The following is a 6000-nucleotide window of genomic DNA, read 5'->3' as shown; positions in this document are numbered from 1 at the left end:
TCACATTTAGTGGACATTCTGGTCAACAAGGAAGAAAATCTGTTGGTATATCCCCGAGTGGTGAAGGAAGACACTTTGAAGGAAGACACTATAGAGAAACTTGATTTGAAGGAAGATTTAGCTATGTGCTTTGACGGTGCTTACTAGAGAGTTGTACAGACGCAAAGAGGAGGTGTGATTATACATGACCCACAAGGTAAAGTGATCTTTTCTGAAGCTTATGATTTGGAAGGTGCTCACACAAACAATGAAGTCGAGTATTTAACACTCCATTTGGGGCTAAAGAAATATGTGAAGTTTGGTATCTCTAGGTTGGTGGTTAAAGGTGATGCTCTCCTAGTAATTAAGTAGCTTTTGGGTCAGCGGCAAGTAAAGAGAGATTCTCTAAAAACCTGGTTTTTTCCATTAAAAAACTGTTGTTTTTTGAGATAGTGCAATTTAACCATGCTAGAAGAGAGAAAAATCAAGAAGCAAATCAGTTGGCTAGCAATCATGTGCAGGCTCAAGTGTCGAGTTTATATGTGGCACCCGCCACATATGCAAGAAGTGAGACTTTAAAGGAGATTGATGATTTTTTGAGCATAAGAAAATGTTTGGAAGGGTTGTCAAAGCTGCAAAAGAGGAGGATTGTTCAGAAGTCGTACAGGTTCTTTGGTTGGTGAAGATCTACTGACATATGGTCAAGGTGGAGTCCTACATAGGGTCCTCTACAAAGAGGAAATCGGTATGGTTTTGGAGAAGTGTCATGAGGAAAGTGGACATGAGGGAAAAGATGAGGCACTTTTTTGTGTGCTCAAAACTGGTTTGTGGTGGCCTTCTATTGTACAAGATGTGCACTACTGGTGCAAGACATGCCATGAGTGTCAAACCACGGGTGAAAGATGGCTGGTATCCAAGACACAAGGGGCTATCATAGCTCAAGATGAAACCATGAGTGTCAAACCACGGGTGAAAGATGACTGGTATCCAAGACACAAGGGGCTATCATAGCTCAAGATTCATTTGAGAAGTGGGATTTGGATGCTATTGTCACATTAACCAAGTCCACAGATGGCAAGAAATACATAGTAATGGCTATTGATTATCTTACCAGATGGGTTAAAGCTACAGAAGTGAAAGAGGTAAATGCTCACACAGCTACTCAGTTTGTTGCATATGTTGCCGGTTTGGAGTGCCTTGGTTGATCATTTTTTATCATGGTCAAGGATTTTGGTTCAATTTGGTACCTTTACTAGTGGAGAAGTTGGGTATTCAACACATACTTTCTTCTCCTTATCATCCACAGTGCAATGGTCTGCAAATGGACAAATTGTCAAAATGCTCAACAAGTATGTGTGAGTATGTGTGCAAGAAGATTGAGGGGTGGGAAGCTAATCTAGACAAGTGTTTGTGGGCATACATGACTTCTTACAAAGTTGCTACAAACTGTACTTGGTTTATGGCGAGGCAATGGTGTCATTAGACGTTCAGCTAGGTGCATTGAAAGGTATGTTACGGATTGATAAAACTCACTGAGATGTTTTGCAAGGTAGAATTACAAGTCTAAAAGATTTGAAGATGGATTGAGAAGCATCAACAGATCTCTATGTGAAGCAATGGGAGAAAAGAGTGGCAAAGTTCAACCAGTACTTGCCAGAGAAGCAGATACAAAAAGGGGATTTGGTGATGAAATATGAGATCTATCTTGATTTCACTTTCAAGAATAATTTCAAGAAGAAGTAGACAAGGCCATACAATGTCCATCAGGTTTTTCCCAATGGTACTTATCAGCTGATGAGAAATGAATGGTCAATTTCTCAAACACGGAATGAATAGTGTGCGTCTCAAGCTATATTTTGAAAGGGAGTTGGTGCCTTCATTGCATCAAGTGTTGATAGATGGGGTTGGAAAACCAACCTAAGTGGGATTCATCTACACCATGAATAATACTTTGCACATACAGTAGTGGTTTTTTCTTAGCTCACAATATTTGCTAGTTTTGCAGTTACCACGTTTCAATAGTCTTGTTTTTGGTTGAACATGAACGTTCAACAAGGGGGAGTTCAATCAATGCTATGAGGAGTTCAATGCAGGGTTATGTGTTCTCTCCAAGGCATGTCAAAGGGATAAGGCATCTCTGAAGTTCAAGGGCGAGCAAGGTGCAACAGATATGTATGCTTTATGTGGTTTTTTGGGCCAGAGTGCTCTGCTAGGGTTTCTATTAAAGATGGTTAATCAAAATGTTCAACATGTAGGAACGGAAGTACCAAAGGTATCACATAGTGTGATCTACAAGTTGGTCCATATGGCTCCTCAATCAGAGCTACAAAGGGCAAGTTATTGCAGTTTAAAGTTTTAAGCGGTTTGCAGATCCATAAAGGACTAGGTAGTATCAAACGATAGACCCTAGTGGAAGTGAAATCGTAGACATAAAGTGCTTGACTTGGAGTGCAGGTTGGTCTTTTTGGATTGGCAATCAGAGCTCAAACAACCAAGATATGAGTAGTTGAAGTCTCATCGAGGGACAGTTATGTTCCCAACTTGACTTCCTCAATAGGTGTGCCATCTAATTTTTTTTTGAGCTTGCCAGGGTTTTCATGGATTCTCTGTGGCATGAGAAGGCTTAAGAAGTTACAGGGCTTCGATCAAAGTCCGAAGTGGCAAGAGACTAATATTGGAAGTTGGAGGCAGCTATACTAGAAAGAAGGTACGAGATGAATTTTGTCCAAGATCGAGTACGTTGTTCAAGGGCCCAACGAGGTCAAAGTGCCTCAAGGTCTGGAGGACTTGGAGTTGGAAACATGAGCTTCTACGATGGCTTTATTGGATGAGAATTTGGCAAATAGGCAAAAAATAGGAAAGTTACCGAAGTGGGGATTAAAAAAGTGATTTTTCTTATAGGGCACTTGATTTTTTAAGGAGGCTAGAAGGCAGATCACCCACGGGGTGATCTGCCTTGGAGTTGGCAACATGAGCTTCTATGATGGCTTTATTAGATGACAATTTGGCAAATAGGCAAAAAATAGGAAAGTTACCAAAGTGGGGATAAAAATGTGATTTTTCTTATAGGGCACTAGAATTTTTAAGGAGGCTAGAAGGTAGATCACCCATGGGGTGCCACATGGTAGGGGTAATTGGTCCATATGCAAATACCATTCCAAAATGCACATGGTACTTATAGTGTGCAATGGCCTCATTGTGGTATGCAAAGGGAGGGGAGAGAGAGAGAGAGAGAGAGAGAGAGAGAGAGAGAGAGAGAGAGAGAGAGAGAGAGAGAGAGAGAGAGAGAGAGAGAGAGAGAGAGAGAGAGAGAGAGAGAGAGAGAGAGAGCTCTAATGTTGTGTGGTTTGGGATTCATCAAGGAGTGGACAAGCTTGTTGAATTGGTGAAATAGAGTGTATGCGGTGCAAATTGTGTCTGTTATGGTGTGATTTTTATTGTATTGGGGTGTTGTGATCATCTTGAGCTATAGAGAGGCAACCTATTAGTGTTTTTGGGTGTGTTTTCATTCTCTCTTTTCGATGTTTTGTAGACTTATAGACACACATACAACCATTAAGATGCATATCTTACATGACATTGATGCCATGGATACAAAAACCATAACTTTGAGCTACTACCAGATGAGTTACAAGTGTATGTATACGCGTGCAAACTCAAGAATTTGAACTCAACAGGTTTGTGAGCCCTCCTACGCTCCTTTCCCTTGCAAGATAATGCGCACGCTGGTGTACAGAGCTTAGTGGAGATTTTTCCTTTGAGGGGTGCAGACTTTGAGGCCACACTGACTTGGTATGTAGTAGTGAATATCCCACATCCAAGGCATGTGAAGCTTTCTGCAGATCTCGTAGCACACGTACTTTCCTTCCTATTAAATACTACCTCTAGCTTACTTTTGCAAAAAATTGATGAAGTTACTTCCCCTATTTTATGCAAGCTCTTTTGAAGTGGCTTGCAAACTTGAATTCAATAGCTCGTTTGGAAGAGTGCATGGCACCGTGCGGATCTTGGTGAAGCAAATCTTGCATTTGAGCAATGTAGACTATATGGGGTGAAGAATACAAAATCTAATATTTTCAGCTCATTGGAAGAGCGCACGCCGACATCATGCGTAGATTGGTGAACCAAGGTATGGATTTAAAGAGTGCAGACTACACAAGTGCAAAAGGTGCAAAAATTGATGGCAACCCTTCTTTTGGAGGCACCAAACCATTATTAACCAAAAAAATACCATGATCACCATGAGCCACAAATACCACCAACCATATAGCATGCATGTGATAACAACTATGATGCTAGCGGGCACGACAAAGTCTTGAATCCCTCTTCTTTCGGAGAGGAAACTTTGATCCTCTTCTTTTAAGCCTTTCAAAGAGTGTGTTGAATTTTGTTTTTGTGTCATGGAAGTCTACTTCCGATCTATGCACAGAGATGGTTCAAACCATGGCTACGGACACACAATTTGATTTTTGCATCCTTGAAATGTGTCAAAAGCGCAACGTCTTCATTGACTATGAGTGCGACTCATCATAAGAACTATGGAATCCGTAATATTGGAGATAAAAAACAAAATTTATATCTTGCTATGTAGAGATGCAAGAAACTTTTGTGGATATGCATATATTTGGGTCTTGGATGAGTAGTAAGTGTTTTGTGGATGGATTTGGTTAGAATTTGAAATCCTCATGTAAGTTGCCCTAATAGGTTATGGTATTTTTGAGATATTGCTCCATGCACAACAGGAAATATGTTGAGTTTTTTCAAAAGCGAGTACGTAGTATTGATATAAACTTTTATGGGTAAATATGCATATTTTTGGGTTGTGGATTAGTAGTAGGTATTTTATGGATGGATTTGGTTACAATTTCAAATCCTCATGTGAGGTGCCCTATTGGGTTATAGTATTTTTTGAGCTATTGCACTATGTACAAAGAGGGCTCTGTCCAGTTTTTTCCAAACTCAGTATGTATGCTTTTGTGTGGTTAAGATGTAAAATCCTCATGTGAGGTGCCCTAAAAGGTGATGGAAATTTTTGGTTCAATGTAAATTCTATGGTTATATGGCAATTTTATAACAACATGACCATAGATATTTTCTCGAGTTTTGCTTTGCTCACAAAATTTAACTCGGGCTATGGTAAGACTCGACAGAACATGTGGTTTTGATGGCCACCATGAAGCTAATCGTCGGCATGTAGACTACATATTGATAAAGCTCTGCCATCTACAATGTTGAGATGTCGAGCTCTCCATGAGCTGGCACTCTTGGTAGGCCTTGGTGACCGTTGGCCACATTTACATCACCGACACGGTGGGTGACCGGCATGGCATATCCTCGGAAGGGATTCTGTTAAGAAATAAGACGTAGCTAAATAGATATTTGAGTAGATTACTTAATGGAGAGAGATATATTTCACACCCAACAGATTATAGAGTAGAGAGAGAGAGAGAGAGAGAGAGAGAGAGAGAGAGAGAGAGAGAGAGAGAGTACATACGATATACGTGGTTCACCCAATGTGGGCTACGTCCACGGGAAAGCAGCCACTCAATGGCTTTAGCACTTCAAAAGAAGAAGTAGTTTACAAAGGGATTAAACCCTTAATAGAGCTCCCGCCTTGCTTCACTCTCACCACCTCACACTCACCTTGTTGCATCAACTTCACACTATGAAATGTGTGTAGAAATGGCCTCCTTTTATAGGCCAAAAGGGCTGCCCTCTCATAAGAGAGGGCAGCCATGTGTGGCCGCCCTTGCGCGAATAAGTCCAAATCGGACCCTCCAATCCGCCCGTGTGGCCGCCCTTGAGAAGACAAGTCCGCTTTTGAATTCAGCCACCGGCCATTGAATTCGGCCACCGGCCACCGGCCATTGACTTCCGACCACCGGCCACCGGCCAACCGACCGATTGTTTTCCGACCACTTTCTGGCCGTCGTCCGGCCATAATATTTCGGCGAAAAGGAATATTCCGACGAGGGGAAAAAAAAGTCTCGAGGGCCTCCGCCCCCAAGGCCCCTAAAGTTG

This window comes from Adiantum capillus-veneris, chromosome 2 (genome assembly GCF_014529385.1).
Source record: "Adiantum capillus-veneris isolate H3 chromosome 2, ASM1452938v2, whole genome shotgun sequence".
Taxonomy (NCBI): Eukaryota; Viridiplantae; Streptophyta; class Polypodiopsida; order Polypodiales; family Pteridaceae; genus Adiantum; species Adiantum capillus-veneris.
Note: the sequence above shows the minus strand (reverse complement) of the source record.